Genomic DNA, 25822 nt, shown 5'->3' with positions numbered 1-25822 from the left:
TATTTGCTTCAGTTTAAACATCCAGTTGATCATTTCCTGTTTAGTGTCACAACAAGTCTTGAAAAACCAGCAAAAATGAGACGTGCATCACCCAGTGTTGTTAAGCAGTACTGCATTCATACTGTGAGAGTGTTGCGACACACATCTGTTTTTAACCATATAAAGCAAACTCCTGCAGGAGCTGACGTCAGTGCAACAAGCATTAAAACTGTTGTTTAGTACTCAGATCTGTTTACATCATTGTACTATAACATATGTGAAAGAAAATAAGATAACACAACTTTTCTAGGAGCATTTTACTCAGGCTCAGAATGTGTAAAAAATTATTTCAGCTCTCATTCTAACAACTAGACACGGTTCAGTTAAAAGCAGAAGAAAGAAGCTAAAAAGCAAATGCCCTCACACAGTTAATATTCAGTGATGTGTTGCTGTTCTGGGAACACTTGACCACACGCTTACATGGAAAGCTTGGGGCAGCAGGAGCAACACAACAGACATCAGTGACAACAGCTGTGACTCTCACTGAGTCAAAAACAGCAAATAAACATGGAGCAGCAGAAGTTTTTATTTGTTTCAGCAAAACAACTGTGAAGCTGTGAAAAGCTTGTTTCTCACTCTGAAAAGCAACTGCCTTCAGTGTTTGCACTTTAAGACAAGTTTTCTGGGCTCCACACTGTAGAAAATACTGTGTCAATATTTCCGAGTGGTATAACTCTAAGAGGTCACACAGCTGCAGGCTTATCTATACCATCTCTGTACTTTAAATAGAGGCCAAGAGGCCAACGCAGTGCAGACAGCAGTTAACCAACTATCGGAGCTGCACAAAAGTACGATGAATAAAGGGATGCATTAGAAGTACAGCAAGCTGCCCATACCTGAGGCCTTGGAAACTCCCAAGCAAAGACTCACAGCTTTGCTCAGTCGAAGAGGTATACAAGAGAGATAGAAGCTAGAAGAATAAACCAGCTGTACTCCACAGATGTATATCCAAGGTGTGCTCTCAGTGGCGTGGCAATAATATGAAAATATCCCCACCATGACTGGAGATGGAGCAATACTGGAGCATCTGGGAGAAGGATGCAACCCATAACAATGCTCAATTGCAAGTGGATCTAAGAGAAGACCACAGCAACCTCCCTGAACAAGAGCCAGTAAGCATCAAAGTGACAAACATTCAAGAAAGGATCTCCAGTATGAAGAGTTGGACAGCACCAGGCCCTGATATGGGTCATGCCTACTGGCTGAAAGAGCTGACTGCACTCAATGAGCGCATGGCCACACAAATGAACCAGCTGCTAGTAGCTGATACACACCCAGTCCTGATCCCCAAAGATCTCCAAAAGGGACCGGCCCCATCCAACTACCTATCCTTTCCAACAATAACCTGCATCAGTACCACATGGAAGCTCCTATCATGCATATGAACAGGCATATGGCTCAATACATGAGCGGTGCACAGAAAGGAACAGACCGGAATACAAGAGGAGCAAAACACCACCTCCTGGTATATAAAGCAGTCACCCGAGACTGCAAGACCAGGCTCGCTAACCTGTGCACTGCTTGAATAAACTACAAGAAAGCTTATGACTCAATCTCCCACACATCCTGGAATGCTTAGAACTATACATACAGGACTCTTAGAGCCTTCAACAGGATTTCAATGGGGATGTGGCGAACAAACCTAGAGGCCAACTTCAAGTCAATTGCATAAATCACCATCAAGTGTGGGATCTATCACGGAGATGCGTTTATGTTTTTATGTTTTTTAAAGCTCTTTTTCATGTTCCCAGCATGTATGACAGCTAATAGTACCACCTATATTAGATTATAAGCAATTACTGTGCCATCTGAAGATTTACCTTTAACAAGCCAAAGTTTATAAATTTATTGTGATTTTGTTAGTTGTATAATGTCTGATGATGTTTCATTCATTATTTTAGTGCTCAGTACAGTCATCAGAATCAGAATCCCGTTTATTGTTCATGTATATGCGCAGACACATACAAGGAATTTGGTTCCAGTAGATGGTGACTCTCAAGCACAGCAACGTATATCTCAACAATGTAAGCAACACAATGCGCGCGCACACACACACACGCGTGTGGATATATACAGGTACACATATATACACGAACATAGACAAGCTGTGTAAACCTACCATAAATAACCAATCTAAATCTTATATACATAAAAAAAAGGATGACAGAAATGAAATGAAGTGAAATGAATACCACAGAATGTACAGAAGGTGCAGTTGCAGTCTGGCAGTGGGAGCAGTGTGACAGTTCAACTGTTTAGGAGGGAGATGTCCTGGTCTGCAGGTTTCTATACCGTCTGTCAGAGGGCAGCAGGTCAAAAAGTCTGTGTCCAGGGTGTGAAGGGTCTTCACTTCATTTTCCCTGCCCGTTTCCTGGTTCTATCTATGGAAACACTGAAGTTGAGATATTTTGTTTAATAAACCAAACATTTCATTGAGATTATTGGTTAAATTTTAAACTGTATATTTACTGAAGAGCTGCGGCTTAATACATGTGGATTTTCTCTCCGTGCATGTGTGGCACCCCAGAGAGGGAATGGCCACATTAATATTATGTTGTTTAAAACACATGTGTATGGGACATTTTTCATTACGTTAAGTATTGTTTTCTTTAAACGAATAGAGATCCATATGAAGGAAGGGGGGGGGGGGGGGGGGGTCATTTTATGTTGGAAAGCAGTGGGGAACGTTGGTGGTTGCTCCAGGGTTCCGGGGTGCAGTAAGGGGAGCCCACCTTCCGCTGCTTCCTTTGACACGTTCTGGAGAAAAAGAGAGGCGCATGTGTCTTCAATACTTTGCTTTTCATCTGCTTTTACAGGTCGGTAAATGGTGTTCAGACCGAAAAATGTTGTTTATTGTTACTGCGGTTACCCACGTTAATGTAAATGAGAGAGTTTAAGGCGGTCCGCCTGAGTTATTTACATGTAAACATGGGAGAAACCGGAGGAATGTCCCGCGCGGCCGCATCGCGGGCCTCGCCCGTTAGGAGAAGCGCTGGTGAAGGAGAGTCGGTGCGCTTCTATACCCTTTGAAAACTTGTTGTAATGCTCCAATTAAAACATTTCTGTTGTTGAGAATAATAGATTGCGCAATATACATCAGTGTTAAAGAGACTATAGTTTGGCATTGCATTCAAAATTACAATATGGAGGTTAATCGGTGTAAGAATACAAAATAGAAAATAGGCCTGGAATGGAAGCAAAGAACTGAGGTGCAGGGCAGGAGGACAACTGACCTCCACCTCCAGGGTAGGAAGCAAGAGTTGCTGAGGGTGAGGGGCAGACAAAGGGCAAACGGACACTACCTTAATAGGAGATGGGGGTCAGGGTGTCAGCACTCCTGGCCACTGTACCAGTGTTTTTCCATTGTGGGGGTTTACTGTAGGGGGAGGAGACCAGAGGTTATAATTGTAACTGTTGTGTGGAATTCTTGAGATCAGCCTTTAGAATAGGACTGCATCTGATGAAGTGTGCTGATCTCCAGATGCATCTGTAAGGAAAATGGGGAATAAAAGGATTGTGTGAAACATGGAAACATCTCTGCGTGATCTCTACCAAGACAAAACGAATCGGAGAGACCGACGTTGTCTTTCACAATGTGAATGTTTACAGTTCTGTTAAGAGTGACTGGGTTGATTAGCTGGTGTAACACAAGCACTCTGAGCAGTTCTATGTAGCTAACAGATGCATTAACAGGTTGATCCAACATGCTGGGTTTAATGATACACTGAATAGTGATTTTTGCCTGGAAAGTGCTGAATTAGACAAATGTGATTTATTTACTGATATTGTTTATGGAATGTAACTGTTATGGAAAGAAAGGTGTAAATCAGAGGAGCTGAACAATTTTAAAGGGAACATGTTTCACTGAGGTTGTGAAATAAGTGAATGTAATTGATGTGAACAAAGAACCAGCTGGATTGTATAGTGAAGAGCTCATGTTTAGTGTTTATATAGCATTTATTTGTGTGAAATAAATCAGACTCGGACGCGTTCTGGAGGAAAACAGAGGCGCATTGTGTCTTCATTACTCCGCTCTTCCTGCTTTTATAGGTAACATATTTGTCACCAAGGTCTTCATCCTTGCGGCCCGTAACACATGTTTATCTGATTTGAAAATATCAACAGTGTGTGTAGTGTAGATTATCTCACCGAATTGTGCTGTTGGCACATATGCAGGATTACACATCAACTAAGCATAACATTGTAAACATTCACAGGTAAATGCAATAACTCTGAATATTTCTTTATCATGGCACCTGTTACTGAGTGGAATATATTGGGGGAAAGTGAACATTTATTCTCAAAGTTAAGTTTGTGAAGTCCAAACTTAACTATGGAAAGAACAGTGGTGAAGCAGTGACAGGGTCATGGACGGCCAAGGCTCACTGATGCGCAATTGGACTGAAGGCTAACCTGGGTGGTCTAATCCAACAGACGAGTTGCTGTAGCTCAAGTTATTGAAAAAGTTCATGCTGGTTCTGATAGAAATGTGTCAGAACACACAGAGCATCACAGTTTGTTGAGTATGGGACTGCATAGCTGCAGACTGGTCAGGGTTCCCATGCTGACCTCTGTTCACTACAGAAACCACCACCAACACTCCTGTGAGCATCAGAACTGGACCACAGAGCAATGAATGAAAGTGGGCTGGTTTGATAAATCACATTTTCTTTTACATTATGTGGATAGTCAGGTGCTTGTGCATTGATTACTTGGGAAACACCAGGCACCAAGATCCACTATGGAAAGAAAGCAAGCCGGCGGAGGCAGTGTGATGTGTTGGGAAATATTCTCCTGGGGGACCTTAGGCTCTGCCATCCATGGACGTGGACCTGGTCAAACCCTGATGGCTGTGGCCTCTTTCAGCAGCACAATCTGTCCTGCCACAAAGCAAAAACGGTCTAGGAACAGTTTGAGGAGAACAACAACGAGTTTGAGGTGTTGACTTGTCCTTTCCCAGATCTCGTTCCAATTGAACATCTGTGGGATAAGATAAGATAAGATAAGATAAGATAAGATGGCCTTTATTAGTCCCACAGGTGGGAAATTTGTTTTGTTACAGCAAAAGTGCAAAGTTATGTAGCAGAAATTAGAAAACACTGGAATGCAATAAAATACAATAAAATAAAATAAAATACTATATACAATAGAATAAAATAGAATAGAATAATATATACAATAGAATAAAATAGAAATACAAATACTATATACAACTGAGTAGGAAAATACAAAAACACAACTTCGTCAGAAGAAGAATTGCACGTATAGCAGTCTTATTGCACATGTGTGGGTTTGTGTGTTTGATCAGCTGCAAAAGTCTTTGTTGTGGAGTCTGACAGCAGTGGGGAGGAAAGACCTGCGAAATCTCTCCGTCCCACACCGTGGGTGCCGCAGTCTCCCACTGAAGGAGCTGCTCAGTGCTGTCACAGTCTCATGCATGGGGTGGGAGATGTTGTCCAACAGGGATGACAGCTTAGCCACCATTCTCCTGTCACTCACCACCTCCACTGGGTCCAGAGGGCGTCCTAGAACAGAGCTGGCCCTTCGGATCAGCCTGTTCAGTCTCTTCCTGTCCCCAGCAGAGATGCTGCCCCCCAGCAGACCACACCATAAAAGATGGCTGAGGCCACCACAGAGTCATAGAAGGTCTTCAGGAGTGGGCCCTCCACTCCAAACGACCTGAGTCTCCGCAGCAGGTACAGTCTGCTCTGCCCTTTCCTGTAGAGGGCGTCTGAGTTATGAGTCCAGTCCAGTTTGTTGTTCAGATGAACACCAAGGTACCTGTAGCTGTCCACAGCCTCAATGTCCATACCTTGGATGTTCAGTGGTTGCAGTGGAGGATGTTTGTGCCTGCGGAAGTCTACCACCAGCTCCTTGGTTTTACTGGCGTTGATCTGGAGGTAGTTCAGCTGGCACCAGTCCACAAAGTCCTGAGTCAGTCCTCTGTACTCCTTGTCGTCCCCATCAGTGATGAGGCCGACTATTGCAGAGTCATCAGAGAACTTCTGCAGGAAGCACTGGGTGGAGTTGTGGGAGAAGTCTGCAGTGTAGATGGTGAAGAGGAACGGAGCCAGAACCGTTCCCTGTGGGGTCCCCGTACTGCAGACGACCCTGTCCGACACACAGCCCTGAGTCCTCACATACTGTGGTCGGTCGGTGAGGTAGTCCAGAATCCAGGTAGTGAGGTGATGGTCCACTCCAGAGTTCTCCAGCTTGTCCTTCAGAACCGAGGGAAGAATAGTGTTGAAGGCACTGGAGAAATCAAAGAACATGATTCTCACAGTGCTCCCAGCGGTCTCCAGGTGAGCGAGGGAACGATGTAGGAGGTGAATGATGGCATCATCCGCTCCAATGCCAGGCTGGTAGGCAAACTGAAGTGGGTCCAGTGATGAGCTCACAAGGCGCCGAAGCTGAGCCAGGACCAGCCGCTCCAGGGTCTTCATCAGGTGGGATGTCAGAGCCACCGGCCTGTAGCTGTTGAGGTCCTTGGGGCGTGAAGTCTTTGGCACTGGAACAACACAGGAAGTTTTCCAGAGCTGTGGGACTCTTCCCAGCCTCAGGCTCAGGTTGAAGAGGTGCTCCATCACACCACACAGTTGGTCCGCGCAGGACCTGACGACCCTCGAGCTGATGCCATCTGGACCCGCTGCCTTCTTGGCTTTAATCCTCCTCAGTTCCCTCCGAACCTGGGTGGTTGAGAGAGACAGGCTGGAGCCTTGTGTTGAGTGTGTATTGGATGCTGTTGTTGGGGGTGGGGAGGAGTGAGCAGGGTGAATAGAGGAGGTGTGAAGTGTCTGAGGTGTCTGAGGTGGAACAGCAGCAGTGGGGGTGGGTGAGTCTGCAGCCGATGTTGGAGACTGCCTCATGGCTGAATCAAATCTGTTGAAGAAATGATTCAGTTCATTTGCCCACCTCACATCCTTCCCAGGCAGAGAGTTCTGATGTTTGTGGCCTGAGATGGTTCTGAGGCCTCTCCAGACTTCACCAACGTTATTTTGCTGAAGCTGGTTCTCCATCTTTTGCCTGTAGCTGTCCTTCCCATTCCTTATCAGTCCCCTAAGCTCTCTCTGCACCCTTTTCAACTCCTCTTTGTCTTTGGATTTGAAGGCCCTCCTCTTCTGCTTGAGGACAGCTTTAATTTCTGAAGTAATCCAGGGTTTGTTGTTGGAGAAACACCGTACAGTCCTGGTAGGTACGGTGTTATCCACACAGAAATTAATATAGTCAGTAATGCATGTAGTAAGGCTGTCGATGTCCTCTCCGTGGTCGTCACAGATCACCTCCCACACAGTCGACTCAAAACAATCCTTAAGAGCCTCCTCGCTCTCCTCCGACCATCTCTGCACTGTGCGGGTGGCTGGTGGCTCCCTGCGCACTAAGGGCTCATACACAGGGACAAGGTGCACCAGGTTATGATCAGATCTGCCCAGGGGAGGGAGAGGTGATGAACTGTATGCCTCTTCAGCATTGGCATACAGTAAGTCCAGTGTTTTATTGTCTCTGGTTGGGCAGGTCACATACTGGGTGAAGGTGGGCAGTGTGGAGTCCAGTGAGGCATGATTGAAGTCCCCTGATATTATGAGAAGGGCTCTCGGAGATTGTGTTTGCAGTCTGCTGACCACAGAGTGGAGAGAGTCACAGGCTGCATCCGCGTTGGCCGAGGGGGGGACATACGCTGTTATCGCGATAACATGCGAGAATTCCCGGGGCAGGTAGTATGGACGCATGCTAACGGCTAACAGCTCAATGTCTCTGCTGCAGAGTTGTTCTTTCACAGTGATGTGCCCGGGGTTACACCATCTGTCATTCACAAACACTGTCAGTCCCCCTCCTTTCCTCTTACCGCTGTCTCTCGTCCTGTCCGCTCGCAGCAGCTGGAATCCCGGTAGTGTCACGCTCGTGTCCGGAGTTAGCGGTGTTAGCCACGACTCCGTTAGCATCATGATGCTACATTGCCGGTACTCCCTCTGTGACCAGGTTAGCGACGTGAGCTCATCCATCTTATTGGGCAAAGACCTTACATTTCCAATAATTACAGAAGGAAGAGATGGTCGATAACGTCTCCTTCTCGGGCGACGGCGCTCCTTCCCAGCACGACACCCCCGTCTTTTCTTCCTCAGTTCACTGGGAATGTCGAGTCTGTCCGCCGGCAGTACCGCTGCAGGACGCAGCGCTAACAGCTGATCCCTACTGTAAACAAAGGATCCCTGCTCTGGGTCCCCAGACACGGGTGAAAAAATAGAAAAAAACTAAGAAAAACAACCAGAACTAGCACAAAACGGTAGAACATGGTTGCAGAGTCTAATTACTAATACGTTAGTTATAAAAATTACTAGAAGAAAAAAGATAAGAAGGAAAGAAACTCAGAATGAGCAGAGCTGCTGTAACAGGCTGCCGCACACGGGGGGCGCCGGAAGTTGTGCTGGACAACAAGTCTGATCCATGGACACCCCACCTCACAACTTACTGGACCTGACCTGTGAAGTCTAGTATTCTGCTGACTTTCAATACCACAGCAGCAGGTGTATGGGCTCAAATTGTGGTCATAAATATTTTGTACTTGTAAATCAGGATTTGTATGTGTAAAAAGAATTTGTGTGTGCGTAAAAAAGATTTGTGTGTGGACTTGGCCAAAAAATACGTGTGAAACTCTGCACTCAAGTTTCAAGTTACAAGTACAAATTTTGACCCTATTTCTCTTCCTTTCAGCTGATTGGTCAATGTCATGTCAATCACAAAATTAACAATCCAATCAGAGGACAGATGGGTTTGGCTGTCGGAGGGGTGCGTTTTTGAACTGCAGGTCCTTGAAGGGTAATACTGTTTGAAGCTGGAGGATCTCTACATAAATATCCGATAGAAGCTAGGTGGTACAGTTAAGCCCATAATTATTCATACCCCTGGCAAATTTTGACTTAAAGTTACTTTTATTCAACTAGCAAGTTATTTTTTGACTGGAAATGACACAGGCGTCTCACAAAAGATAATAAGATGATGTACAAGACGCATCATTGTGGAAAAAAATATTTCTCAGCTTTTATTTACATTTGAGCAAAAAGTATCATGTCCAGAATTATTCATACCCTTTACAAACTGTCACAGTCTCTGGGAAAATCCAAAGTTCCATACCATTCCAAATAGTCAAAGCTGTTCTAAAGCATCCTAATTACCCTGATTAATTGGAAATAGCTGTTTTACTCAACTCAACAGGTGAAAAACAGCAGCTCTCTGCAGGTGGTCTGTGGACATTCATGGCTAAGACAAAGGAACTCAGTGAGGACCTGCAGCTGTGCATTGTGGCTGCTCACAAGTGAGGAATGGGCTACAAGGCCATATCCAAATGTTTTCAAGTTCCAGTGGCTACAGTGCAAAGTATTATTAAAAAATACAAGATGTTCCGCACTGTGGAAAATCTCAGAGGACGTTGTCGGAAGCCAAAAGTGAAACCTGTGCTGGCCAGGAGAATAGTGAGAGAGGTGAAAAAGAATCCAAGGATCACCACCAAGGCCATTCTGGTGAATCTGGGCTCTGCTGGTGGCAATGTCTCAAGGCAGACAGTCCAACGGACACTGTTGGGTTCCACGGATGCAGACCAAGGAAAACGCCACTTCTCCAGGCACTTCTAAGGCATGCCAAAGCTCATTTGGCCTTTGCAAATGCTCATCTGGACAAAGAAGAAGATTTCTGGTCTTCAGTGTTATGGTCAGATGAAACAAAAATTGAATTATTTGGTCACAATGATGTTGCCTTCATTTGGCATAAAAATGGAGAAGCCTTCAACCCGAAGAACACCATCCCCACTGTCAAACATGGTGGTGGGAACCTAATGCTTTGGGGGTGTTTTTTAGCCAATGGACCATGGAACCTAATCACAGTAAACAGCACCATGAAAAAAGAGCAATACATGAAGATTCTCAACATCAGGTAGTCTGCAGAAAAACTTGGCCTTGGGAACCAGTGGACATTTTAGCACGACAATGACCCAAAACATACAGCAAACGTGGTGAAGAAATGGTTAGCAGACAACAACATTAACATTTTGCAGTGGCCTAGCCAGAGTCCTGACTTGAATCCAATTGAGAATCTGTGGAGGGAGCTAAAGATCAGGGTGATGGCAAGAAGACCCTCCAACCTGAAAGATTTGGAGCTCATTGCTAAAGATGAATGGGCAAAAATGCCTGTGGAGACATGCAAAAAGCTGGTCTGCAATTATAGGAAGCGTTTGATTGCTGTAATAGCCAATAAAGGCTTTTCTATTGATTATTGAGAAGGGTATGAATAATTCTGGACATGATACTTTTTGCTAAAATATAAATAAAACCTGAGAAATATTTTTTTTCCACAATGATGCCTCTTGTACATCGTCTTATTATCTTTGGGGAGACACCTGTGTCATTTCTGCTCAAAAAAGAACTTGCTTGTTGAACAAAAGTAACTTTAAGTCAATATTTGGCAGGGGTATGTGTCACACAGTGGAAAATTGTGTTTTTATATTTTGTTTTGAATCAGACTGTGTATTGCTACATAGTGATTTTATTTGCATGTTTTATTGTTATAGTGCTATTGCATGATTGTTTATCGATATTCTTATTGCATGATTTTATCCCCATATTTATACTGTGTTTTGTGTCGCTGTATAGTATTCTTTTTTTTATTCCACTGTGGATCAGATAATTGCGTGCACCTGTGAGGTTGGAGCGTGCCCCCAAGGTGGCCTATTGGCCGCCAAACGGACTTAAGAGAGATGGTGAGCGCAAAGGGAGAAGAGAGAGGAGAGACACACGGGGACAAAGCGGGGAGCAGGAAACCGAACGTGTGTAGACGGGCACATGTATAGGAGGACCGGCCTGCCTGTGAGGCGTCACGAGACTTCCGGCGAGCGGCCAGCATAACCCGGCGATTCAGAATAGCAACAGTGGGAGGCGACGTGTGAAATTCACAGTAGGGCAGAGGGGACGCCTCTGCCTGCATCCGGCCGGGCTACGAGGGAAGCCGTGTGCGGGTGCGGAGAGTGCTGGACCGCACGGTCACGCGCTGCCAGGTGGGGATAGGAGCCTCCTCCCTGGCTTTTCGTTGGCGAGATCTCCCCATCCTGGAAGAGGAGCTCCCCTTCGGTCACTTTCAGTTAAGGAACATTTGCCCGAGTGCGTGTGGTTGGACACTGAGAATAGAGGACTTTGGGGGGGAAGTTTTTATCATATAAAAAGGACATTCATTTAGCCTTGACCTTTTTCTTTCTTATTGTATCTTCATCTCTGCCGGCAGGGCTTTTAGCGGGTTGTGAACATTTATTTTTCATTGTATAGTGGGGATTTTAACTCATCCTTGTGATTCTGACTGTTCTTTTAAAAAATAAATTGTGTGGTTAAAGCCGGCCCAGTGTCCGTACTCCGAGCGCTGATTCACTCTCTCCCCGCACGCTTGTATGTATATAGACGTGGTGACGAAGATTTAGGTCACCAGTTTAGCGGCTACATAAGAATAATTATGGGCTTAACTGTATATCAGTGGTTAGAAATACCATTATTACTTTAGGATTTGTTTAACACAAAGTCAGGGCTGACTCGGGACCATTGCTATGAGTCACAGTGAGCAGCATAAAGGTCCTTTCACATCGGATGCAGCATGTGCTGCTAATGCTAACTAAAAGCCAAGGATCCAGAATTTGTTGCGCTGGCTGCTGAGCTCTACCTGTACTAGATGCACCTGCTCCTTGTCGTTTCTATCTCTGACGTTATGTCCTCTACAAGAGTTTTTTTTTTATCTTAAATGTTCAATAAAAACATGTATCACTAATTTATAACGAACAAAGCTTTGTAAATATCCCCACTAGTGAAGACTGTGTCATTTCCACAGCACTGCCCCCCCATAGGTCCGCAGCGCTGTTGAAAAGGCTCTGGAGGTCACTGTATTAAGCACATAAACCTGTGACACAAAAATCACCAAACTTGGACGACCACAGACTGTTTTCCTTCGTGGTGATGAAGGAAAACGCTGGGCTGGCATGTAAAAGGACATTTATTCCATTCAAGGACCTGAAGCTCCATAAAGCACCCCTCCAATAGCCAAACCCATCTGTTCTCCGATTGGATTGTGCAATTTGTGATTGACATGACATTGGCCAATCAGAAGAAAGGAAGAAAAATTAGGGTCAAAATTCGTACTTGTAACTTGAAACTTGAGTGCAGAGTTTCATACGTATTTCACACACAAATCTTTTTTACGCACACACAAATTCTTTTTACACATACGAATCCTGATTTACAAGTACAAAATATTTATGACCACAATTTGAGCCCATGCAGGTGAATCAGAGTATTCATGACCTCTAGTGGGGACATCTTTAACTGCAGGTGATGTACAAACGGGACACATTCATTCATAAAAGAAAATTATCCAGTTATCATTCAGGAAAATGGTGACTTTCAACATTTAATCTGGATTAAAACTGCTCAGAATCTCCAAAAGTTTGTAGAAAATTAATTTAGAAAAAAAGTGAATGATGTGACCTCATCTTTCCTCCATAATGAAGAATCATTTTACATTCATATATTTATCATGAATGTCATCTGGAAATATTTACGTTTTTCTGTTTGGTTTTTATTTTTTCTTTGTGTCCTAAATTGTTCTAAATTGTTTCCAACAGAATCGTAGGGAGTCTTCTTACTACCTGGCCTCAGATATTCACTGGTGAGACAATCATCTCTAAGATATGAGATACAAGAATGTGAAGGCAACACAAACAACCTTTAAACATCAGGTGAATACAGGATCATCTGACTCCATCCATCTTCATCCCTATCATCCTCTTCTGTCACACCAACCCTCTGTATGTCCTTCTTCACTACATCCATGAATCTTCTCTGTGGTCCTTTTCTTCCTCCTGCCTAACAGCTCCATCTTCAACATCCTTTGTTTAGTATATCAACTATCTCTCCTCTGCACATGTCCAAACCATCTCAGCCTTGTCTCTCTGACTTTGTTTTCAAACAGCTCAACCTGAGTCGTCCCTCTGATGTACTCATTTCTAATCCTGTTCATTCTACTCACACTTGAGATGAAAATGTTCAGCTCGGCCTCCTGTGTTTTTGTAAGTCTGCAAACCATACAGCTGTAGTGATTGTCACCTCTCTTCTCAACTTCGCTTCAGCAAGTCTTCCCCATAGTTATTCCCTGTCCTTTATTTTTTCTATCTCAGTACCTCAACAGATGTCATCTGGGTCTGCCTTTCCACTCTTCATCCTAAATGCTCCCTCAGTGTGGAAACTATTTACTGCTCTAATCAAATGAACAGTCTTAATGTTTCTGTGCTACACACAGCATGCTAACATCCAATCACACACACAAAGGTCTACCCTAATATCCTCTTCACCTTTTGTATTTGAATCATAACATTATGAATGAACAGAAATAACCAGATCATCATTAATTAATTGAAGTGTAGTTTAGCTGCATTTGGCAGAGTTTTATTCTTTCTCTGAACCAGCAGATGATGCATCACTCTCTGGGCTTTGAAGGATTTCTTTTTCTATCTGACACCTGCCATATTTGCTGCATTCATAGCTGGCTACACCAGAGAAACCAGGCACAGCAGATTTCCTGTTGAGGAATTCCACTTTTCTTCCATTCAAAAAACTCTGATGGATTAAAAATGATTCTGCTTCTGAGTTTTTGGATTGTCACAGGTAAGGTGAATATAATACATTTTTATTAGCATATCTAATTTCAACCTTAATCTATTTATTATTTATTTGAATCTGTTTTTTAAGATACGTATCAGAGATTTCATTAGGAAAATAACTCACTGTGATGATTAAAGCAAAGTTTAATAAATGAAATGAAATGTATTTTTTCTTTTGATGATGATTAAAAATAATTACTCTCAACCTAATGTGGCAAAACAAAAGATATCAAAGTGATTTCCTTTTTCATACACCTGCTTCAATATGTGTATCGTATTCATGGTGTGATTTTAAGGTGTAATGTGTTTGCTGCACTGTTTCCTCTTAGGTCTCATGGCAGAGGACCCAACAGCGACATATTATCGGCTGAAAAACAGCTCAGTGTGTCTGAATGTCAGGAAACCGCCACCATATAGACGTGGTGAATGGAAATTTAACACAATAATTATTGCTGATGATACAGAAATCAATCCAATATACAAAGACAGAGTGGTTTATAGTGCTGGAAACCTCTCCTTGTGTATTAATAACCTGGCTGATACAGACGCTGGCATATATGAAGTCTCATACCACCAAAACTTTACTTCAGTGACAGAGAAACATGAAGTCATTGTTCAAGGTGAGTTATAATGACAACTTTGTCTTTAGCCTGTGCACAATTGTGACTGAAAGAAAAACAGAATCTGTCATTGTCTTTAACCACAACATCATATATCCTACAATTCAAGAATCATCCAGGTCATTGTCTGTTCTCCTTTTTGCATTAAATCATTAATTTATCTGTTTGGCTCAATGTTACAGATGTGGTTCCCAGACCTGTCATTATAATGTCAAAGCTTGGCTCCAACCAGTCTGCTGGACTCTGCAGTATCACAGTAAACTGCTCCATCCAGGATTATTGGCTTTGGTCTGTTTGTGATGAAGACGGCTGCAGAACATCACAGAAATCATTCAGTGAGGTCAACATCACCATCTTCACTGAGAACAGAGCTGTGGTCTGCAGAGGCAACAACCATGTTAGCACAAATAAAGCTTCTGAAAACTTAACACTGTGTAAGTATTAAATATTAATTAAAAATAACAGGCTGTTGATTTTATTTAGACAAATACATTGAATATATTTTATATCGTTCCCTGTAATTTAAATAGTTAAATGTCTAAAAAGAAATGTTCTCATATCTTTACTCTATTGTTTGTTATCATAAAAGTGATTGTCTTTTCAGACATAAAAATAAAATCAAATATCCACTGAAACTATGTTTTCATATCTGCAGGTTTTAGATATAATAAAGATGAACAGAAATCACAACAAGTCATACTAAAAGGAATACTTATTCCTGTTTCTGTATTAATTATTCTTGGAGCATTTTCTTTCTTTTTAGTTAAAACAAAATACAAATCCTACCAGGTAAGATGTATTTGGTAACAGATATTTATCATATAACCTTCTCATTCTGGTACATGGTGTGATAATATGAATGAATACATATTTTACTTCATTATTTCCATGCACAAGCATCTAATGTTCAGCCCATAAGAACACTGCCATTATCTCAGTCTAGAGTCTCTTCTACCAATGATCCTGATCCTGCTGAGAACGTGGACGTCTTTCAGTCCAGCCAGACCAGAGAGGAAATGATCTCCATGGAAAGCCACAAAGCAGATACCATCTACAACTGTCCAGAAGTGACGGCCACCATGGAGGAGGCCCTCCAAACAGACTGACTCAGTTTACAGCATGTTGTGGAAGCCAAACAAATCTGCTACATACACAGCACCACCAAGAGGTCAACAAGATCTGTGAACAGGGGGAAACAAAAGGAAACAGAACAGAAACAAATCAAAGAAACTGAACATTTTTATTCTTATTTCAGGCAGATACTCCAAATAATAACTAAAGCACTTCAAAAATAATAGCAACCCTCCACCAAGGTATCTCACTCTGGTCAGTATTTACTTTATCTTGTATATATTCGTTTTGCTTTCTTTGTTCTTTTTAAACATACTTTAATACGTTTGTAGAAACAAGTATAAAAAAAAAATACAAAGTACTGGATTTTTTTCATTTTCCCTCTTGAAACCCATTTTGACATGTTTGGCATCATTTTGACTGCAAATGTTTGTTTGTTTTATATGGATATAGTACATGTGTAGCATTCATTTCATTGTTCAGTGATGAATTTTAAGTGAAAGCTTTTGATCATAAGTTTATTTTGTTTTCCAAAAATAATAGTTATTCAGAAACAGTTATAACCTGTTATTGTGATGTACATAACAAAGTCACAATAAAATCAGTGATACTCAAAAAGTGCTCCATGCCAACATGACCTTGGTGGATGTAAGCCAACTTTAAATGGGCTGTTAACACGATGCCACTCTACATCCCTACAAAGTTTTATCACAACTCCATTTTTTCAGCTATCATGTTTACAGAGAGAAGAAAACACAAACAAGCGCTACCAAAAACTAATTTGTTCAAATCCTTTCATTTCTAGCTCATTAATATTTAGCATAAAAGAGACAAAGAAATGCAGCAGGGTGCAAGATTGTAGCAGCCAGGGCATACATAGAACGCCATAGCCTTTACTGCTGTCACGCTGGAAACAATAAAGTTAAATATTAATTCAGTCACGTTTTGACATCCTTAACTTTCAAATCCTATTAAATGTTTCTTTTATTAGTCCACTATGCACCCTAGGGTGAGAAAGCCTGAGCTAAGATCCTGTGGGACTTACAGATACAGATGGACAAAACAGTGATGTCTTACCAACAAGACATACTAGTGATAGACAAGCAGAGGAAGACGGCTGTAGTGACAAATGTAGCGATATCGAATGACAGCAACATCGGGAAGAAGGAACACGAGAGGCTGCAGAAGTACCAAGGGCTCAGAGAAGAGCTCAAGAAGATCTGGAGGATGAGGGTAACAGTGGTCCCAGTGGTAATCGCAGCACTTGGTGCAATGACCTCCAATTTAGGTGAGTGGCTCCAGCAGAGCCAAGGTACAACATCCGAGATCTCTGTTTAGAAGAGCACAGTCCTGGGAACAGCTAAGATACTGCACAGGACCCTCAAGTACCCAGCCCTCTGGTAGAGGACCCGAGCTTGAAGGAGGGGAAAAATATTTAACCTTCAAGACCTGGCATCCACATATGTGGACATGACATTTTGGGTTGTCTAGACCACAATACTAAATTTTGCTTTACAAGGGCCTGATATCCTCTTCTCAGAAACTACATCAGGTAAATTATATGCTTTGTTTTTACATTCATCAGGTCCCAATCAGCCCACATAGCAAAGAGAAATTAAAAATGCATATAATTTCATTTATAGTGATTCTTAATCGATGCATGCGATTAACAATCCTATAAATGGAAATGGGATGCAGATAGCATTAGGTACCTAGGGGTGGTAATACACCATGACTTCACCAAAATGTTTGATGCCAACTATGGCCCGCTGAATGAATCCATAAAATCTGATATACTAAGATGGAATACCATTCCTTTTCTGGACCTACTCTCTAGGTTTGAATCATTTAGGTTAAACATTCTTTCCCGATTGCTGTATTTGTTTCAGTCCCTTCCACAAAAACAATTTGTGGTGTGGTATAGAAAGTTGTTGAAATACATTTGGAATGGGAAAAAAGCTAGAGTTAAATATAAAACCCTCCAACTAAAGAAAGATAAGGAAGGTTGTGGATTTCCTTGTCTACGAGAGTGTAACTGTGCAGCTCAGTTAAGACCATTGATATGTCTCTGTTGTGTATATTACACCACGGGACAGAAAAATGTTGAAGGAACAATTGTTAAAGGAGTACCAGTTACAGCCTTAATATTGGACATAAAACTACAGAACAAAATACACCTGCCAGATGAACCCATACTACAAGTAATGATATCTGCTTGGAATGAAGCAATAAAAATTTGTGGTTTGGAAAATGCCTCTAAAGTCTTGAGATGGCGCGCATATGATTCAGACTTTACCCCGAATCACTGTGATAATAGATTCAAGAACTGGATTTCAAAAGGCCTAAATAATTACTATTCATTTGTCCACAAGGGGCCATTTCAAAGCTTTGAATTCTTAAGGAGAAAATATGATTTAGGCCCAGAAAAGTTTTTCAGAATATTTACAGGTCAGAAATTATTTTATTCAAAGCTTAAAAGTGAATCTAAACAATTTACAATTTGTAGAAACATTTTTTAACATTAATTAAATCTGGAGCGCAAAGTAAAATTACTTCCAGATTATACATCCTGTGGTGTAAAAACGACAGCACTGTCTATATTAAAGCGAAGTGGGAAAAAGAAGGTAGTCTGATCATTACAGACGAGTGTTGGGGCAACATATGCAAGATACAGTGGGACACAACCGGGTCAAATGTTTGGCGTGAATTTTGCTGGAAAAGCATCCTGAGATTCTTCATCATCCCTGCTCAGAAAAGGTATCAGGGAACTGGTGACACTTGTTGGAGATGTGGGGGAGATGGTGCTAACCATTTCCATATCTTTTGGGACGGCCAAGTCATTCACCAGTATTGGTCTCTAATCTATGAACATCTACAAAAAGTTTTTTCATTTGTGTAGCCTGGCTAAATTAACCAGCCCAGAACACAGATTATCTTTGGGGTTCTTTTAATCTGAATGATAAAGTAAGCGCTCAGAAGAAAATAAAAAAAGGTTGTAAAAATAAAGAAATAAAATTGTTACAGACAGTTCTTATCCAGTAACAGCTTTGTGCACTGGTAACCTACTGCTACTGCAGGTTATTTCCCCAACTTTATCAGCGTCTGGAACTCAAGGATGTCTAGCGTCAATTTGTGACTGATATAAACCCATACAGAAATACAACAAACTTAGCAGTGCAAAAATAACTGTAGTGGCTTCTCCTGCTAAGATACAGAGCCAAGATTAAACAGTTAACAAGGTACATTTTCTCTCTTACCCACAGCGATTATAATACGAGTGTGAACTCAAATACATACAGTGCATTAATCCAGCAGAAAACGGAATACAGATCCCTCTGAGATGAACGGTGAAGTTGGTTGCAGCAACTCCTGGTGCCTTAACTGTTCCACACTTTGCATTTAAAACAGATCATGCAGTGAAAACGGCATTGCACACCGACATAACACCAATGCAAGCTAGCACTTCTGTGAATGTCTCCGTAGATCCCCATCATCCCTTCCGCTCCAAGAGGTACCCCAAAAGAAACAGCGCCCTCCAGTGGCATGTCCCATAATATTGACCTTCCACCTGGCTACATTCTCCCCTGCTTAAGAGTCAACGTCCCCGGTGACTCAATTGGTATATTTCAACTCATGCACTGCTTCTTTAAAGAGGGCAGTACCCATATTAGTCAACAACTGAGACAGTACCTCCGGGCTCAAAGTGATGGCATGACATGTTGATACAGGGACATTGTAAGGGTTTGAATGCACTCCAGCATTAGCTCTCTTACTCCGACGGGGCACTGGCGTTGGTGTAATGACCCCAATATCCCCGTTGGTTTCAGCAGCAACTGTCTCTGGTGTGGACACCTGCTCAGAGGCAGACGGTGCAGGAACACAAGCATCATCAGTGTTTACAGACTCTAAAACGCCACTGCTTTGAACTGCTTCCCTGTCTCCAACAGACCCCTGTTCTGCAATTGGGTATGAGGTTTCTCCTAACAACACATACTCCGGATCTGAATCTGAACAGCCTGTTTTCTCTTCTGTCATAGGACCCGCTATCACAGAGGACCCATTATTTTTCTTTTTCCTGGGTGCAGGAATGGGGCCAATACAAGGTCTAAGGTTAGCTCTGTGAACCCGTTTTACTGGCCCACCCTCCACAGGCTCCACCGCATGTGTGCTGCCCTGGACTTCGACAACCCTATAAACCACAGGGCTCCAGGCGTCTTGAATTTTGTTCCTGCCTTGAGGCCAGTGTCGCAGATACACAAACTGACCTATTTCAACAGGAGGGCAATAGACCCGGGTTTTGTCCAACTCAAGCCTTTCTGCTGCTTTCTGCTCAGTGTACTGCCTTGCCCTGTTATGTGCTTCATTTAAGCGCTGCTGATGCACAATCAGCCAGTCATGTTTCTTATCAAGCACCTGCTCCTGACCTAGTAAAGCATCTACAGGAAGGTGGGGGTGCACTCCAAACATGAGGTAATACGGCGAGTGACCTGTGGTGGCATGGGGAGTCACATTGTATGCATAGACCAACTCTGGCAAATACTCAGGCCAACGGCGTTTCTTGTCCGGTGGGAGGGTACGCAATAGGTCATGAAGTGTCCTATTGAAACGTTCACATTGTGCGTTGCCTTGGGGATGATGTGGTGTAGTACGGCTTTTTTTAACCCCATATAACTTGCACAGTTCCTGAATCACCTCACTTTCAAAATTTCTGCCCTGATCAGAATGTAACCTCTCTGGTACACCATACCTCATGAACCACTCTCTGAGCAAAATCTTAGCAGTTGTATCAGCTTTCTGGTCGCGTGTAGGGAAAGCTTGTGTGAACTTGGTGAAAACATCTGTAACCACCAACACATTTTCCCGTCCATCTGAGGCTGGCTCTAGCAGACTAAAATCTACTGCCACCACTTCAAGAGGTCTAGTGGCCAGAAAAGGCTTCACAGGGGCATGAATCTTGGGCTGTGGCAACTTAGTGAGCACACATCTATAGCATTTCTTAATCCACTGGTCCACTTCTTCATACATACCAACCCAAAAACATCTCTGCCTTAACAGATTCTGGGTCCGCTCCACCCCCTGATGCCCCATCTGATCATGCACACTCCCCAGTACAGCTTCCTTTAAACAAGCTGGCAAAAGGAGCTGCTGACACCTCCCCAAATGTCCATCCTCAATGACCCGATACAACAATCCCTCAATCTCTATAATACGTGACCACTGCCGGAGCAGAGAAATCACAGATTTAGCCAAACCTTTCCTCTGCTGGTGTGTGGGTTTCTTCTTTTTGTCCCAAAACTGCCTAAAGGACTTGATAGTAGGGTCAGAGCCCTGAAACTGTCGCAACTCTTCCTTAGAATACCCTGGCAGAGTGGGTGTATTCCCTTGGGAATCAGTAAAATGAGTGTCTTGCTCAACTGCTGTAACCCGGGCCTGCCTCACCTGACAACATCTTACACCTGCACTTACTAAATCCAGCCCAAGTGTTGTCCCTCTGCTGACTAGGTTACAGATGGATATGCATTCATCAAACTCCTCCTCATCTCCTGCAGGCTGGGGCTCCCCTGCTAATGGCTGCCTAGAGAGGGTATCGGCTGCTGTGTTACACCGACCAGGGCGATACTGCACCTCAAAGTCAAATGGCGCTAACTGGGCAACCCAGCGCTGTTCGATGGCTCCCAGCTTTGCTGAGTTCAGATGGCAGAGGGGGTTGTTATCTGTCACAACTGTGAATTTGGAGCCTAAGAGATACCCCCTAAACTTCTCAGACACAGCCCATTTAAGGGCGAGGAGCTCTAATTTCATGCTGCTATAATTTCTGTCATTTCTCTCTGCATTTCTCAACCTTCGGCTGGCGTATGCTATAACACGTTTCCTGCCACCCTGCACCTGATAAAGAACTGCTCCCAGTCCTAAACTGCTGGCATCTGTCTCAACAACAAATGGCAGTGAGAAATCAGCATAAGCAAGTAGGGGGGCACTTGTGAGCTTCTCTTTCAGCTGTTCAAATGACTCTTGACAAGATGGCGTCCACACACTTTCAAGCAAGTTTTTATATTTAGCTGGACTGTCATCCTTGCCCCATGCATTAATCAGATCATGCAAAGGACCTGCCAGCTGCGAAAATCCATGGAGAAATCTTCTGTAATAACTGCAAAATCCCAGGAAGGATCTCAGCTCTTTAACTGTGGTGGGTACTGGCCACTGCCTCACTGCAGCTATCTTGTCTGGGTCCGTACCTATCCCTTCAGCTGAGATCTGGTGACCCAAAAAGCGTACACTAGATTGGAGAAAATGACATTTCTCCACCTTAACCTTCAGCCCAGTTTCCCTGAGTCTCTGCAACACTGTCTGAAGACGTGCCAAATGGTCTTCAAAAGTTGATGAGTAGACTAATATGTCATCTAGGTACACAAGCATAATCTGAAGGATTAAGTCACTCATAATGGCCTGCATGAGTCTTTGGAAGGTGGCTGGACCATTACACACACCAAAGGGCAATCTGGTATATTCAAACAACCCAAATGGAGTTGTAAAAGCTGTCTTGTGCCTGTCCCTTTCGTGAACTGCCACTTGATGATAGCCACTTGCCAGGTCGATAGTCGAGAAAAACCTTGCACCATGTAATGCATCAAAGGATTCATCTATACGGGGCAAAGGAAAGGCATCACGCCTGGTCTTGGCATTTAGCCGCCTGTAATCGACACATAACCTCAAGCTGTTGTCTGTCTTCCTCACCAGCACAATGGGCGATGCATAGGCACTAGTGCTTTCTTTGATCACACCCTTTTTCAGAAGCTGGGTTATGTGTTCTCGCACCTCTTTGTACTGTGTTGGAGGTATCCGTCGGTAGGCCTGGGTGACAGGGACATCATCGACTAGGTGTATCTCATGACTGACCTTCTCTGTATAACCTAGATCTTCATCTTTGAAAGCAAAAACATCTGCATACTGAGCCAAAAGTGCAGCTAATTTGGTCTGTTCCTCTTGGGAGCCACCAATACTCAGCTGCTCTATCAGCGACTTCAGTTCACCATCAGATTCTGTAGCCCCTTTCTTATTCAGTGACACTTCCTCATGGTCAGCAGAAATGCGATTAAACTGCACCTCAGCTGCATTTTCAACACACTCCACTACAGTAAGCACACCAAGTCTGGTCCGGGGAGCCAACCACACATCTTCCTGAGAGAAGTTCACAACTTGAACTGGAAACACGGGCCTGTCAGTTTCAACAAGAGTAGGAACCACAACCAAACCACTGGGAACGAGCGTGTTGGTTGGCTCAAGTAACATTAGGGTCTGGTCACCTGAAACTTTCCCAAGCCCCCTAGCAAATACTGTGGCCACGGATGATGCTGGCACGTGTACAGTATTTTTACCAGCTAACCGGGCAGTGGATGACCTCTCTAATACTTCGCAGGCTTGCACCCTCTGAAAAACTTCTCCCCAAGCGGCATTTAACTCTCCTCCGAGAGTTGAATCAAAACTAGCAATGGCTAGCTCCTTACATCTCTTTATTATGTTCATTCCAACAAGAACAGGGGGGGATCCCTCTAGTCTGCTGGCACTTTTTTCCACCTGCTGTTCCACATCATTTTCCTGCACCTTAACTTTAGCTGACATTAGCTCTTGGTCCTGTGGCCCTCCGGGTTCTGGGGCGGGGTCCCTGACTACCAAAAACCCACACTCCTGCACTGTTAATCCCATGACCTGCACATCCAGCTCAATGTAACCTATATAAGGAATTGGCAATGAGTTAGCTGCAGTCAATTTAAGCCATTTAGCTGTAGGGGTTACATCATCATCTTCACCCATTAGGTGTTGTCGGAAAAATGCCTCTGAGATGGTGCTAACCTGGCTCCCTGTATCCAAAAGGGTTCTTGCCTTAATCCCTCCCACCTCAATTTCAACTTCAGGACATTTACCAACTGCTCTGTCAAAAAATCTCTCACGAGTTAGGGTCTTTGAGCCAGTAGTCTCCCCTCGAATTGCCCGGCTCTTGGCAACCGAGGTAGCTAGTTTCCCTGAACAGGTGCAGGAACAGAAACTGGAGAAGCTCCTTGCTTAAGGGTTTTGCACTCCCTAGCAATGTGTCCAACTCCATTACACTTGAAACAGATGGGCTTCCCATCATCAGTGAACTGGAACTTTGATCTGGGAATCCCACGTTTAGGGGCCCTTTCTCCGGATGTAACACTCTCCCGAACCACACTGAGTAACTCCCCAATAGCCTTGCCCTGCTCAGACACCACCTTAAGGATTTCATCTAGAGTTGCAGATGACCTATCTGGAGCTTCACGGGTACTCTGATCCCCTGCAACCGCACTGGCACTTAATATGGGCCTGCTCTTGGCAACTCTGGTGCCAGTAGGTTTTTCTTCCATAGACCAAGCAATTGCTTCCTGACGTACATCAAAAAGCGTAGACTCTGGCTTTTCCCTCACCATCTTGCGAAGCTCCCTTCGCAGAGTGGAGTCCCTTACTCCCTCCACAAACTGGTCTCTAACTGCCATCTTTGCGTCTCGTACTGCATCAGGCCTTTGTTTAAGGGCTAAGCGGAGGATCTGGGACAGAGCGTGTGAGTACTCAAAGAAATCTTCACCTTCTAGCTGGAAACGGCTAAAAAAGGTTTGCAGTAACTGTGCTACACTGCGCCTCTCACCGTAAGCTTCTCTGAGAAAACAAAAAATGTCTTCAGGTTCAGTCTGCTCTCCCCCAGTACACAACTTGATCTCTTCAAGTGCAGAACCCCTGAGGAGGGAAAAAATGAAGTCAACCTGATCATCATTACCCAAGCCTCTAGTTCTGATACCCCTCTGTACTTCATCAATAAACTCCTCTACAGAACGTCCATCTACGGTTGCATCCCCACTAAAGGGTTGGATAGGTCGCTCTCGTGGCAGATATACATACGACCTACTTGCCCCGTCACTCAAAGCAGTTATCCTGGCCATAGCCTGGTCATGTTTGTTACTCAGTTCTGACAATTTTGCCTGAAGCTCAGTGACAGGGTCCCTGCCGGTGGCCCCTGCCAAACCCTGGTCATCGTCACTGTTTGTGTCTGACATAATGAAATGTCTGTGTCCAGATTAGTCTTTGGTCAGGATGCAGAAATTGCCTTCGCAGTCTATTCAGCTAGGTGCTACTGATGTCCTCCTCTCCTCTGGAAAGAATCCTTCCCTCGATCGAAATCGCCTTCTTCTGGACAGACTGGCCACTGCTCCTCTGCAGACCTCTGGTATGGCCCCAATCGTCAGGTCCTTTCCAATCCCTCGCGCCGCGGGTGACCACCACTACAGTTATTTTTTGCACCGTAAAATAACCTACCTACTTAAACTGAAACCCATAAAAAAACAAAATCACTGAGCTGCCACTTTTGCAAATACCCCACTCCTGGTACCAAATTGTGTAGCCTGGCTAAATTAACCAGCCCAGAACACAGATTATCTTTGGGGTTCTTTTAATCTGAATGATAAAGTAAGCGCTCAGAAGAAAATAAAAAAAGGTTGTAAAAATAAAGAAATAAAATTGTTACAGACAGTTCTTATCCAGTAACAGCTTTGTGCACTGGTAACCTACTGCTACTGCAGGTTATTTCCCCAACTTTATCAGCGTCTGGAACTCAAGGATGTCTAGCGTCAATTTGTGACTGATATAAACCCATACAGAAATACAACAAACTTAGCAGTGCAAAAATAACTGTAGTGGCTTCTCCTGCTAAGATACAGAGCCAAGATTAAACAGTTAACAAGGTACATTTTCTCTCTTACCCACAGCGATTATAATACGAGTGTGAACTCAAATACATACAGTGCATTAATCCAGCAGAAAACGGAATACAGATCCCTCTGAGATGAACGGTGAAGTTGGTTGCAGCAACTCCTGGTGCCTTAACTGTTCCACACTTTGCATTTAAAACAGATCATGCAGTGAAAACGGCATTGCACACCGACATAACACCAATGCAAGCTAGCACTTCTGTGAATGTCTCCGTAGATCCCCATCATCCCTTCCGCTCCAAGAGGTACCCCAAAAGAAACAGCGCCCTCCAGTGGCATGTCCCATAATATTGACCTTCCACCTGGCTACATTTGCTTTTCCTTTAACCTTTGAGAACATATTTCTGTGTAACATACCAGTGGATAAATTGAACTCTTTGTATATCCTACTGGCCACGAGTAAAAAAAGCCCTCACGAGGAGATGGCTCAAGCCTGTTAACCACCAACGATGGAAGACTGGATATATTATGTACAAGAGATCTATACAATTGAAAAATTGTCATTCTTTCTTAAAGTGCAGAGGGATACCTTCTTTATAATATCGTCTAAATGGACGGACTATGTTAAGCTTGTGAGATGTGATTTTCTATGAACCATCACACTTTTTATGTTGATACACTGATTTAAATACCCA

General features: G+C 43.4%; 1 protein-coding gene and 1 long non-coding RNA gene across 3 annotated transcripts in view; one reads left to right on the top strand and one right to left on the bottom strand.

Annotated features, from left to right (window-relative positions):
- LOC109194483 (titin) overlaps positions 1 to 25822 on the bottom strand; it is a 722900-nt gene that overhangs the window by 422852 nt on the left and 274226 nt on the right. The gene's annotated exons all lie outside the window — the stretch shown is intronic.
- LOC100704924 (T-lymphocyte surface antigen Ly-9) lies at positions 2719 to 16380 on the top strand. Of its 2 annotated transcripts, none has more exons than XR_002063944.2 (7): positions 2719 to 2855; positions 12686 to 12799; positions 13603 to 13724; positions 14050 to 14340; positions 14523 to 14774; positions 14996 to 15129; positions 15279 to 16380. It is a non-coding gene; the product is annotated as a T-lymphocyte surface antigen Ly-9 (long non-coding RNA). The 2 variants fall into 2 exon arrangements; XR_003219112.1 differs by lacking the exon at positions 15279 to 16380 and adding an exon at positions 15238 to 15273 and having other exon boundaries at positions 2744 to 2855.

This window comes from Oreochromis niloticus, linkage group LG3, assembly GCF_001858045.2.
Source record: "Oreochromis niloticus isolate F11D_XX linkage group LG3, O_niloticus_UMD_NMBU, whole genome shotgun sequence".
NCBI lineage: Eukaryota > Metazoa > Chordata > Actinopteri > Cichliformes > Cichlidae > Oreochromis > Oreochromis niloticus.
This window is presented reverse-complemented; position numbering and strand designations above follow the sequence as displayed.